The sequence below is a fragment of the Lygodium microphyllum genome, chromosome 9 (assembly GCF_053477565.2).
Source record: "Lygodium microphyllum isolate KBCC chromosome 9, Lygodium_microphyllum_v1.1.10, whole genome shotgun sequence".
Classification (NCBI taxonomy): Eukaryota; Viridiplantae; Streptophyta; class Polypodiopsida; order Schizaeales; family Lygodiaceae; genus Lygodium; species Lygodium microphyllum.
In genome coordinates, this window is record NC_141143.1 from 72,682,570 (window position 1) to 72,696,741 (window position 14,172).

A 14,172-nucleotide genomic window follows, 5' to 3' on the forward strand; every position below is an offset into this window, starting at 1 on the left:
TACAAACGTCGACAGCGAGTCTGCGAGACAAGCAACAGAAGCGGAACCGAACCACACAAGCAGCAGCCGGCATTCAAGACGAAAAAGCCCCTTCCCAGGACCGCACGGTGCTCCCCTTCTCATCATCACTGCAGTTTTAACCGACGTACTCTGCTTTGTGAGCACGCAGGCGGTGACGACGTGTCCTCGACGACTGCATGGGCACTGTTTCTGTGCTAGTTACATCAGCCTTGAGACGAGGCTTATCTGGCATTGATAAGCCTTTAATTAAAGCTGTGCTTGTGCCTACTGATGTCGTCTCCTCGATGGGCCATGGGGATTCCATGCAGGAGCCACGACCTGAAGCTTTACGACAGAATAAGACTCATCAACAAACAATTTGACTATGTAGCCGTGACCATTTCTTTGCTCACGAGGGCATTCTATTCCAAGGCTGCATTTTCCATCGAACAATCCGAAGCATCCTTTTTGGATATTTTAGTGCTCTGTGTTCAGTGTGCATCACAGTGCATCACTGCATGCCTTTCTTTTCCCCGCTTATCTCTACACCAAAATTACTGCAGCTCTCCACATAGACGAGCATCAATGGTTGCATTAGTACAGCTTCTTCCCCTCCTGCTGGTCCTCCTCTTCCATCCGGCTGCACATGGAGCTACTACGTGCCCGCCCTGCGGCAAGCTGGAGGTGCCATATCCACTAAGCACGGGGAGCTCCTGCGGGCACCCACTGTACCCTCTCGCGTGCACCCCCAAGGGGGTGTTGCAGATCAGGGGTCTGTCAGGGAGCTACCCAGTGCAGAGCATTGATGTGCGCACGCGCACCGTGGTCATCAGCACGGGGGAGTTCCTAGGGAGCTCCTGCATGACCAGAGAGAGCATCTCCGCTGGCAACTTCTCCCTGGACCCCTCTGCTGCCTTCTCCATTAGCCCCAACAACACAGTCGTTCTCTTCAATGCCTCCTCCCTCCTGCTGTCCTCCCCCATCCTCTCCTGCAAGGACAAGAGCCCCTGCATCCAGATCCGCACAGTCTTTCCCCAGAAGAGCTGCCGCAACCTCCTCTGCTGCTCCTTCGCCACTGCTGCCGCTGCCATTTTTCGGCACTCGTTCCCTGTCACAAGCAAGGACACCGCATACACGAGCCTGGTCAATTGGGTCAGTGGCTCCCAGCCCAGCTCTTGGCACTTTGGCCTCCAGCTCCAGTGGAACGAGCCCCATGAGCCCCCCTGCTCGTCTGAGAGCCAGTGTGGTGGGAACTCCACATGTCTGCCCACCTCTGCAAATGGCCTCAACAAGGTCTGTTTGTGCAACAAGGGCTACCTCTGGGAATCCACCACAGGCACATGCCCCGAAGGTACTGTGCTTGTTTGCTGTTTTGGTAACTTTTTATTGTTTACCTTCATGGTAATTGTGTTACCAATAACCAAATATGCATTTGCATTTCCAAAACCCTTTTCTCCATGTTTTTGCGTGGCTCGGAAAGTCTCCAGCTCTCATTGGCAATTGAATTGATTGTGGGATCATTTTAAGTCAAACTTCAGTCCACATTATTCTTAGGTTTTGGGTGTCTACAGCTCCTCGTTGTGTCAGGAAAGGCAACAGTATCGGCTGTCATAAGAGGGAATATGCAATAGGTAAATTTTATTTTTCCGGAATCAGTCCTGAAAGCCACAATTTCAGCTTTGATCTGCCCTGTCTTATTTTCTTATGTGTCTCCTTGCAGGACTCACTCTTGGGCTTGTTGGTCTTATAGTTTTGGCCTCATTAACTCTCAAGGCATACAAGAAGAGAAGGTGTGCACACGTTGCCCATGCCAAGCTTGTGTTGGAGAGGACTATGATTTTGACTGCAAATAGTGGAGGAAAATCTGCAAGGCTGTTTAGCGACAAGGAAATGAAGGGAGCAACCAACAATTTTGCACATGATCGAGTCTTGGGATGTGGAGGGTTCGGGGAAGTGTACAAGGGAATCCTAGATGATGGCTCAACGGTGGCTATAAAATCCGCTAAGATAGGCAATATCAAAGGCATAGAGCAAGTTCTCAATGAAGTGTGCATCCTCTCTCAAGTCAATCATAGAAACTTAGTGAGGCTATTAGGGTGTTGTGTTGAGAGTGAGTTACCTTTGATGGTTTATGAGTACGTGCCAAATGGGAACTTGTATGATCACCTGAATGGCCTGAAAAAAAGTTTTCTTGATTGGAGCACTAGACTACTGATTGGACTTCAATCTGCAGAGGGGCTAGCATACCTACACTCTGCAACATACCCACCCATTTATCATAGAGATGTGAAGTCGAGCAATATCCTTTTGGATAAATCTATGAATGCAAAGATTTCAGACTTTGGGCTCTCACGCCTTGCCGAGCCTGACCTTACACATGTATCGACATGTGCTCAGGGCACATTGGGCTACCTAGACCCTGAATATTATAGGAACTATCAATTAACAGATAAGAGTGATGTGTACAGCTTTGGTGTGGTCTTACTAGAGCTTGTGACTTCTGAGAGGGCAATTGATTTTAGGAGAAGCGTTGATGATGTGAACTTGGCAACAATGGTTCAGTCTAGGAAAGAGCAAAATAGGGTAGATGATGTGCTGGATCCAAAGCTTGTGAACGGAGCTTCGGCAAATGCAATTGAGTCAATGAGGAATGTTATTGATTTGGCTCTTGATTGTTTGCATGAGAACAGGCTTGATAGGCCCTCCATGAAGGAAGTTAGTGAGAAGCTTCAGAGCATCATAATCACTTTGGGAGCTGTAGATAGGAGCTCTCTAAGAAGGGGGGGGGGGGGGGATTTGATGCCAATGTTAGAAAGGCAGTTACGATGAGGTTAACTGAAAGCATGTGATTTGATAACAGACATGAAACATGAGCTCATTCTTTGCAAATCTTAGCTGGCTTTTGTGTGGTTGCCTTGTTAATGTCAAGCCAGGTCTAACATATCAAGTGATGTTGTTGTTTAAAGTTCTTTAGTTTAGTCTCGTGACTAGCTATTTTTATTCTTTCAGTTAGACTATTTTGGGAAGTTCTTAACTTATTGTTCTTATTTTCAAGATGGGCTAAAATATCATGTCCTTTTTTAGTCTAATTTTCTTTAATGGTAAATATAAACTAAGTTCAATGTAATATTTAATTAAAACATGATCTAAAGAAGGAAATCCTAATAGTATTTCTATCGTAGAGCTTAGCTATAAGTTTATTTCTTAGTCTGATATATGTACTAATATTATTAGCATAAAATTTATGCTAAACTGTTGTAAAGCTATCATATAATGCACAGATTAATCCCATCATGGGAGGGGATACTCCTTTCAAACAAATATTTCTTAGGGTGTCAACCTCATTATCCATCTATACTGAAGTCATGAAACATCATAAGATACTCAAATTCTAGTGGTTATGTTACATGATTGTTTATCCATTCAAAGTAATAGCAACTATTATCTAACCTAACATATCACAAGTATATAATAAGGCAAAGGAAGGGCACTTGAGCTTGATTTGGCATGATGGGAATGTCTCTTGCATGTGTTGCTTCTTGTCTCGCTTCTACACTATGTTGTTTTGGGGTCATCACAAGCATACTAACTCTAGAGCTATGTTCTCACTTCCTTTGATTCTTTGTTGGTCTTGATAAGCTCACACCCCCTTGGGTTTGGAGTAAGGTAAGACAAGGGAGTGGTATTTGGATAAGGAGGATATCATTGGCTAGGGAAATCATAGCTCTTCTTATGTGGATTTGGGTGATTAGATAAAGAGAGATAAAAGGTGAGGAGAATATATATTTCAATAAGCTTGGGAAACTAAAAGCTAAAAGTCCCAAATGAGTATTAAAGGTAGAGTAATTGAATTAGATATGAAGTGCGATACTAAAGAAGATGGCTAAGATTTTGGAGAGATAAAGGTTGGATGGTCAAGAGGGCATGCAACAACAATTTAAAGAGGATGTTGGATGGGAAATGAGAAGAATGTCAATTTCTCTTTAAATTCTTGTGCTTTTCCTTGCCTTCGATATCCTTTCCTCTTCCTCTCTAGCCTCTCCTCTCTTTCTCTCTCCCCTTACTCTCCCTTCTCTCTCTCTCTCTCTCTCTCTCTCTCTCTCTCTCTCTCTCTTTGAGAAATATTGTTCTTGCTACACAATAATCAATTAAAAATGTTTAAAAAACATTGAAAGTTTGTATTAAGACTACATTATAGTCTTTATGTTCATACACTAGTCGTTTGAATTTCACTTTTATTATAGTTTGATTGGATTTGTCCGTTAGGTGATGATGTGGCATTGGTGATAGTTGGTATTGTGATGAATTTGGTTCATGTTGCATGTTTACTCTTCATGATGTACATCATGTATTGGCTCTCATTAAGAGCCTTATCTCTACTCTGGCACTTTGGATGATGCAATTTATGTAGTTTCTTGGTGGTTCCTCATGGAAGATTACCCATGGGAATCTTGTCATTACACATGGTTCTAATCTGGGTCAGTTAACTATATTTTGGTAGTGGATGTAGTTTCATATGTATCTCTTTGGAATCATTGCCTTGGGCACATGTCCTTGGAAGGAGTCAAAATGCTTACTCGTTTGTAGTATTTTTTTTCCCTTGACTGTAAGTGCTTTGAGTCTTGTGATCATTGTGTATATGATGGTAGGCAGACATGCAACATGCATAAAAAGTCTGGTAGGGTGTGCATGGGTGAGTCTTTGGCTCTTATTCATTCGAATGTATGTGGTTCCATAATCTGCAAGTTGTTAGGTGATGCAAAGTATTTTCTTACTTTTATTGATGACTATAAGCATAAGGTCTCGGCATTTTTCCTAAAGCACAAATCAAAATTCTTGGCTACATTTCAGCATTGGCTTGCTTTGGTTGAGAACCAATCTAGGTATAAGCTCAAATGCCTAAGGTTAGATAATGGGAGTGAGTATGTCTCTAAATCCTTTGAGCAATTTTGTGATGAGATGGGTATTAAGCATTAGTTGATTGCCCCCTACATCCCACCTCATAATGGTATGGTTAAGCACATGAATATGACAATTCAAGAGTGAGTTTGTAGTATGCATAGCCAGGCAAGCATACCACAATATTTTGGGATTGAGGTAGTTATTACTTCCATACACTTAGTAAATCAGTTTCCATGTACTACTCTTGACTATGAGGTTGCAGAGGAGATATGGTTTGAAAAACCTCTCTCATATGCTCATTTGCATGTCTTTGGTTGTGAGGCTTTCTACTATGTTCCCAACAATAAGCGCAATAAGTTGGATCCTAAGTCTAGGAAATGCATCTTTCTTAGTTATAGGGACGTAGGTGAGATGGGCTATTGCCTATGGGATCCACAAGTTTGGAAGGTTATCAACATCCATCATGATGTTGTTTTCTATGAGGAGAAAATATATAAGTAGCCTAAGTCTATTATCATTGAGGTATACATAGTAATGTTCCAGAAGGAGCCTCCTCTTACTATATATCCAGCTAGATAGTTAGCAACAACAGCAACAGTTGATGTCACAGTGGCCCAAGTCCCTGATACTCCACAGGATGTACAAGCTCCACAGCCAGCTTTGAGGCAGTTTACTAGAATAGACAATAGCTTCTGTGGTTTGCATCCTCTATGGATTATGTTGTGGTGATAGATGCCAGTGAGTATCTTACTTATGATGAGGCCATCCATAGAGGTGATAGTCACTCTTGGGAGAGGGCCATGCAGTGAGAGTATGACTCACTATAGAAAAATCAGACATGGAATTTGGTTCCTTTGTCTGGTGGCAAATGTGGTTTGCCATGAAAGTGGGTGTACAAGTTGAAAAATACCCCTGGATATCCCAAGTTGGGATATAAGGCTAGATTGGCTGTTAAGGGCTTCAAGCAAGAATATGGTGTGCACTTTGATGAAGTCTTTTTTGTTGTGAAGATGACTACCCTACGCTTGGTACTGGCTTTGGTTGCTTAGCTTGACTTGGATCTTTATCAGGTAGATATCAAGATGATTTTCTTCATGGGGACTTGCATTATGAGATTTACATGGAGCAATCTGAGGGCTTTGCAAATCATGGCAGGGAACACCTAGTGTGCACATTGCAAAAGAGTCTTTATGGCCTTAAGCATGCACTTAGGAAATGGTACCACAAGTTTGATGCTTTTATGAATTCACAAGGATATTCTCGCAATGATATGGATCTTTGTTTATACATAAAGAAGGCTTCTGATAGCAACCTTATGATTTTGATCCTCTATGTGGATGATATGTTGATTGTAGGGAGTGCTCTTGATAAGTTAGATGCCTTGAAAGGTCAGCTCAAGAAGAGCTTTGAGATGGACATGGGACATGCCTCAGATATTCTTAGAATGTGCATTACGCACGATCACCCTAAGGGGCTCCTCTACTTGCCACAGAAGGAGTACATCCAGAAGGTCCTTGAGCAACTTCATTTGCAAGATGTTAAGCCTATTGCTTATCCTTTACCTTCTCACGTGAATGTTAGTTAAGCTTATTTTGCACAATCTAATGAGCAAAAGGCTAAGATGGCTAAGATTCCTTGTCTTGATGTATGCCATGATAGCCACTTGTCTTGACATAACATTTGTAGTGGAAGTTGTGGCACACTATATGGCTACACTTGGAAGATGGCATTAGGATGCTATCAAGGCATCATAAGGTACTTGAAGGGCACATCAGCTATGTGCATATATTATGGTGGCCAGAATACAGGAGTCATGGGATGCACTAACTGTGATTATACAAGACATGTAGACAATATGAAATCCACCTCTACCTATGACTTCACCTTTGTTAAAGGTGCTACTTCTTGGATGTCCAAGATGCAAAAATACACAGCCCTATCTATTATAGAGGCAGAGTATATTGCAACCATTGAGTCTTGCAAGGAGGCTCTCTGCTTAGGCAATTTGGTGGCTGACCTTGGCATTACTCAGGTGGTTCCTATATTGCATTTAGATTCTATGAATACTATTCAGTTGGCCAAGAATCTGGTCTTCCATGTGAAGACGAAGCACATTCACTTGCATTACCACTTTATTTGAGAGGTCATTGAGGACAAGTCCATTGAGCTTGTCAAGATTTCCATTGACCAAAATCTTATAGATTTTCTCACTAAAAGTCTCTCAGTAGAGAGTTTTTCCTTTCTTAGGAAATTGATGGGCATTGGATGAGATGAAGTCCTTTCTTATTCTATTGTACTTATGTACATTTTTACTTTGTTATATTTTTTTCTTTTCTCTCTTCACTAGGGACACATTTGCCTTTTAAGTGGGAGGTTGTTGGGAGTAAAGGCACTTGTGCTACCTAGCTGCCCATGTATTAGTTACATTGTGACAGTACTCGCTTACCCGCACACCTGTACACTACAAGTGGCGGGTGCCCATTTTTACTCCATTCTTTATTATTTAAGTAACATTTGAATAAAAGGGAAGGCCGGTCACACATAGTGACTATTGGAGTTTCCACATCTTATGTGTCTCTCTCTCTTGCTCTTGATCCTTCCACCATAGCTATTGCTTCTACTTCATGCTTCCACTTCAAGGCTCTTGACCTCCCTTCACTAACTAATAATTGGCTTAATACATTTGATACACACATAACCAAATAATTCATTAATTAATCCCAAATAATAATTGAGTGCTACAATAAACACACATTGCTCTTCTTCATTCAGTACCCTTACATTTAGCTTTTGTTTTAGTCTTTGTCTTGGTCCCCTCCCTTTCCAAATATCCCCTTCGTCTCCTATCCATATCCAGTTGTAGTCCCCTACCATTACCCAATAGTACTCCATGAGGCTTGCCATGACCATGATGTTGATGATGGCCTTGTTGATCATTTGTGCCCACACGCCTTTACTTTAGAAGGGTTGCTTTGTAGTTTCAATAATGCTTCTTGCCACTTGTCCTAATGAGACTACTCTACTACAATTCTTTATGTAAATCTATCCATATGTGCAATATGGATTCTCTTCTAAGTGAGACAGACAATATATTGCATGATATTGGGTGCTACTTTTTTCTACTAAGTTAGGTGTGTTGAGTGGCCGCAATAATGGATTGGTTTGCATAGCAAGTTCATGTCAAGAAAGTGTTATGATTGACTAAGAACATATATAATTATGGCATTGGTAATATGTGACTAGCTATTGCAATATTTCTTCCCATCAATGCATCCTCCAACATCTACATCTATGCCCTTGACTTGCCCTATACCATGATCTCATTTAGGAGGATTGCATTATCTATGTATACTATGAACATGAAGCAAAGCAAAAGTAGACAAGCATCTTTATTCTTGTTTAATTCTCAGAAAAAGATAAATTAATAGTGAGCAAGATTAAGATTTATAAGAGATAATTTCAAAAGAACATTTTATGACACAAAAAGAAGGACAAAGATAACTAAAAAGTGATCTTATGTTGCACATGTTAAAAAGAAGCTCATGGGATCTATACATCTACACATGCAAATGATCAAAGCAATTCTCTCTCTCTCTCTCTCTCTCTCTCTCTCTCTCTCTCTCTCTCTCTCTCTCTCTCTCTCTCTCTCTCTCTCTCTCTCTCTCTGTGTGTGGGGGGGGGGGGGGGGAGAAGAAGCATTTTATGTGGAAAGGAATGGGTTGTGCTTCTATCAAATCAAAGAAGTTTCCTATCATGGGATCACCACCACGATAACCCCCAAGAAACACAATGTTTCAGCTCATTATGGCACAACCAAAGTATAAACCCCACCCACACATGCAAATCTATCTACATTATATAAGTACAAGCACATTCCACAAATTGCTGTGATTGAATGTTCTCTCTCTCTTCTCTATATGAAGTAAATCTATGTATTAGCAATGGGATTATGCCTTGTTTTTTATATCACAATCTATGCATCTAAGCAATTCAATAGTGCTCCTTCGAAAATTGCCCCATCAAGGCCTTGGTTTCATTAGTGAGCCTCATGTTTACCCTAGGTGCATGCCCATTAAATGCCCACAATGCACTGGTCTCATTGGGTATCCAAGCTTGCTCTCCTACTCATCCCATGCCTTAGGATCATGCTCAATTTTTAGGAGATGTGCAGTAGCACGAATTTTTCCCTTGCCATTTCTGTCCTAGGAATGGAAGTAACAAAGTATTCAATGGGCAGCAAGATGGTTAGATGTACCTCTAGGATTCATTGAAGTATAAGTGCTCTTGAACTCCTAATCAAAGAAAAAATTGCATCCCTTTCACAATGACTTGGAACCTTCAGAGCTTTTTTTAGCTTCTACTAATGAATCATGATCAATAAACATGAAAACGAGACTTGCCTTGCATGAAGTAAACAAGTTGTCAAAGTGTCACTTGATTATTGCATTACAATGTTGGTGTAATGTGGACTTTCCAATGTTTCTTTCTCCTATTTAGCCACGTTGTAGGTTGGGCATGCTCTCCAAAGTAGATACTGTAGTGAAAGTAATGGTGAGAGAAAGAGAGAGAGGCAATGAGATAATGAGATGGAGAATGAATTAGACACTTGTATTGTTCACTTGCATTGCAATAGCTAAGAGTACATATATCTACACACACACACACACACAAGAAAGTTGTGCAAGATGTGTTAGGTTCTCTAGTTGAAGTATCCTCCACATGTTTTAGAATCATCTTATCTAGTTTGGCTTAATATTTAGATATTGTCTTTCTAGATATTCTTTAAGTAAATATTCATATGAGTACATCCCATTTTTCTAACATTCTCCCTCTTTAGAAAAGGCTATCAAGATCTTCTAACATTCTTTCTCCCTTCTTAAAAGAAAATAGGATTTTCTTTTGTAGTACAAAGACTTTTTGCCAATCATCTCGGCTACATGAGAGGTAAGATTACAATGATGATTAGAGCATGAGACATTGTCCTTGCTGTTACAAAATATATTCATTAATCTTCACTTGCAATGGTTCAAGAGATGTAAGTTGATGAGATGAAGATCTTTGGACTTCGATTGATGGATACCTTAATGAAGAGTTTATCAACAGAGTTTGCTTGATGATAGTGGGCTCATCACGTAAATAGATGATGTATTGTAATTGGAACTTGATAGTGGTGGAGTGAAACAATGGTAAGAGAAAAGAATGAGATAGCATGTTCATAGATGGAGAGGTGATCCCAATGTCACTAGATACCATAGTAAGAGAGAGATTGATAAGGTGCTTGTGACGTGATCTTTGGGAAGGTTGCTAATAAATATGGAAGTCTAAAATGTCAAGTGGTTGATGAGGAATTTCAAGCATGTTATCTTTGATAGGAATCCAAGAGTTGGGCATAACATCTTTAGTGATAGCATGCATAGTATCAATGTGTTGTGTATCCATACAAAGTAGCTTGTGCAAATTTGCACATGTATTTCTTTGTACCTGGTCCATTTGTTTTCTCCCCTTTGGAGGGCCAAGATAGTTGGCCAATTTGAGAAAGATACAATTTGTAAATGATAGTTTGGGTAAGGTAGGTGATGTTGAAAGATATGAAAAATTATGTATGCTCCATGAAGAGATGCGTTGAATCCCATATGCACAGTGAGGCAGAATCCTACTATCCAATTACTATAAAGCATTGTACTTGGCTATCACTTTCAAAAAGTTGAATGCAATATATTATGATGGTTTCTTCTTTTAGTTAGTGTCATTTTCAATGTCTTACACAAGATTGTGTTTATGAGTCCCAGCTTCCATCTTGGAACCTAATTCACTTGTGTAACAGAAAATCCATTGTCTATGTCACCATGAGTCTTGCATTTATCTTCCAACCTTCATAGCTCTTGCTATGCTCTAGATCTATTTTTCTGACATGGTATCAGAGCTCAGCTGAGCATGGCTTAGCTCTACTTTGCTCCTCCAGTCTCTCTTTACCTCTTGTCAATTCATTGTTAGCTAGTTTTCTATGAACTAGTCTCGTGATCCATGTCATCATGTAGAGGGGGCAAAAGCCAGCAAGTGTAGGAACTCATAATTTGAGGGAGGTGTTGAAAGATATGACAAAAGTGATGTATGCTCCAGGAAGAGATGCCCTAAATCCCATATGCATAGTGAGGTAGAATGCTACTATCCAACTACTATAAAGCATTGTACTTGAATATCATTTTCAAAGAGTTGAATGCAATATATCATGTTGCTTTCTTCTTTCAGTTAGTGTCATTGTAATTGTCAGTGTCTTACATAAGACTGTGTTTATGTGTCCAAGCTTCCATCTTGGAACCTAATTCACTTGTGTAATAGTCAGTCCATTGTCTATTTCATCATGAGTCTTTTTTTCATCTTCCAATCTCTCTTTCCATGCTCTAGATCCGTCTTTCTAACACGTGGTAGGCCACATTGTGAGAATCCTAATGCATAGGAGGAGGCCAAGAATGTGTTTAATTACAATTGGTCAAGAGATTGTGGTACATAGTTGAACTGGAGCATGTGTGTGACCATAAGAGTTCAAATATATACATATATATGCACACACACACACACAAAATGGAGCCATACTGAACAGAGGGCACTATACCATCATTTTTCTATTGATTCAGAATAACACACTACAGTGAATAAAGATAGATCTCTAACTGACCACACACCAACTAGGGTTGAGTCACACCAACTCATTTATTATATCACACATGGTGATTGACACCGAAGCTACAATTTTCCTACAATCTCGGTCACTAAGCTTGATTCTTAATACTCCCCCTCAAGCTCAAACTAACTATTGCACTCCAAGTAGCACTCTAAAGTCGACAAACTTATCTCTACGAAGTGATTTGGTTAAGATATCAACTAGCTAGTCTTTAGTCTTCATATGAATCAAATCTATCTTTCCTGCAAGCACCATCTCATTGATAAGGAACTGACTAATTAGCCCCACTAAGTAATTGAGGTTGGGACACATAATACTAAGATAGATAAGGCTATCTATCATCTGCCTATACATCACAGCATCCTCTATCTCATTGTCAACATCAACTCCAAGATTTACATTTTAATCTAACGAGGTTTTCGTGGGCTTACACTCTAGCATTCCATATTTGATCAACATATCTTATGCATACTACTTCTATAGAAACCAAATACCTTGAGGTGTAGTCACTATCCCAATGCCAAGAAAATACTTCAACTCTCCCAAGTCTTTCACATTGAATTCTACTTGTAGCATAGACTTAATTTTGAACAATACTAGAATCATCATCCCCAATGATGGCTAGGTCATCAACATAAATGACTAAGAACACATAACATGCATCCATCTTCTTAGTGAACAGACTATGATCTGCATTTCCCATATGAGATCAAAGTTCTTGTAGATAAAATTTGATTCTTACATTTCATGCTCTCAATGCCTGCTTCAAACCATAAAGTGCCTTTTTTAGCCTACATACATGATTAGGGTAATCTAGATGTACATAATCCTTTGGTTCCTCCATGTATACTTCCTCAACTAGATTCCCATTTGTGGGAGCTTTCGCTCAACCGCCAAGACCCACGGACTGCTTATTCTTTCAAGCATTTCAAGCGAGCTCTAATGGCTATCTCTCACCTAGCCGACGCCCCGTCGATCCTACGAGTGTAGTGAGCTTACCTTAATGCTCGATCGAGTACCCTCCTCTCTCTTGCACTCCGGTAGCTCCACGATCCTAGATGCTAGCTCAAGCATTCTCAAGCCTCCTCCATCTCCAAGCTCCATCCTCCATATCCACGCACGCAAGAGAAGAGAAGGGGAGAGAAGAGAAGAAGAGGAGAGGAGATGGTGAAGAGCTTCACCCTCTTGATCCCTCACCCTTATACACACTCACTCCCTCACACTCTCACACTCCCTCTCTCAAGAGCACACACAAGCAAGAAGGAGAGAAGAAGAGAGGAAGAAGAAGACTCCTTTTGCCACACACCAAAGAATGAGCTTCTCATTCACTTTTCAACTTTATATACGTGCCCTAATTTCCATGGGCAGTCATCCCCCTTTTTTTAAATGGCCGGCCATTAGCCTAGGCCCCTTTTCTCATTGTCCTTCTACTTTCCTAGCTTCCTTTCCACCGCCTGTCTATATTTACAAATTGCACGAGTGAGAGCCCGGCGCTCTTTTACCAGATTTCAGGGTGCGCCTTTTCATTTTAAAATGCGCCTTTCTCCCCTTTTGCATTTGCCTTGGACTTTTAAGGCCGCCCTTGCTCTTTCGGTCTTCTTTCCTCTTCTTTCTTCAGTCGGGCTACCTTTTTTCCGCCTTTTCCCTGCATCTTTCCCACTTTCTTTTGCTTTCTTCGTGTTGGGGTTAACATTACCCCCTCCTAGACGAGTGCCAGTCCCATGGCACTGTGATAGGCCATAGTGGCTAGTTACATCGGCCTTTAGGCGGAACAGGTAAGTCGGGGTTGGGGATGATGACCAGGAGAAATTTTGGGGTGCTTTCGGCTCCATGAAGATACTCGGCATCTGTCACACGGTTGTGGCACTGGTTATGTGGCCGGTCGTTTGTTTAGTATGAAAAACACTTGAAGCAATAAGCAGTCCCTTAGGAGGATGGTATTGGAGGGATTTATTCTGAAGAACCCCTCAAATGCAATTTGGCTGGTAAACCCGTGGCATCGATTGAAGATCCTTGTCTTTGAGTTGAAGGTCTTCAGTTTTGAGTTGAAGGTCTTCGGGCTTATGGAACAATAAGCGATCCATGGATCTTGAGGCGTTGGGCATGGATTATTGGACGAGGTGGTTCCAAGATCTATGCCAATGGTAGCTCTGCCCTTGCGTGATTCACTCAGGGTGGCCATCAGCAGGCAGATGGCCAGATGCCAGTGCAGGAAAAGAAGTGTTGATCATTAAGGGGAGCTGTGGGCGATCCTCCTCTGCGGGTAGCCCTATCTTGAAGTGCGAACATAACCTGCAAGAAAAGTTGTGCACTCCCTAAGGGGTGTGTCTGTCCTGGTGTATAGTGCGTGATGCGTGTGATAGTGGAATCGGGAGATAGGTCTGACCTTGGGTAAGCCCTTGGTAACGTCCCACACTTGAGGATCCAGTTCGTGCTTTGTTGGTGGTGTAGTGCAAGTCTTAGGGTGACAAGTCTGAACGTCTTGCCCTTGATGTAGGGTCTGGCATTCAGCTTTCTTCTTGCCTTCTCCACCATCTCTTTCCTGCGGTTGGTTTGGGCTGCTCTTCTCTCGGCAGATGTATCAGGGG

At 41.3% G+C, this 14,172-nt stretch overlaps 1 pseudogene across 1 annotated transcript; it reads left to right on the plus strand.

Moving 5' to 3' along the window:
* Positions 1–275: 275 nt before the first annotated feature.
* Positions 276–2,829, plus strand: LOC148031171 (wall-associated receptor kinase-like 20 pseudogene; annotated as a pseudogene). Its single transcript, XR_015691952.1, has 3 exons — positions 276–1,351; positions 1,572–1,631; positions 1,721–2,829. The product of XR_015691952.1 is annotated as a wall-associated receptor kinase-like 20 pseudogene (transcript).
* The last annotated feature ends 11,343 nt before the right edge of the window (positions 2,830–14,172 follow it).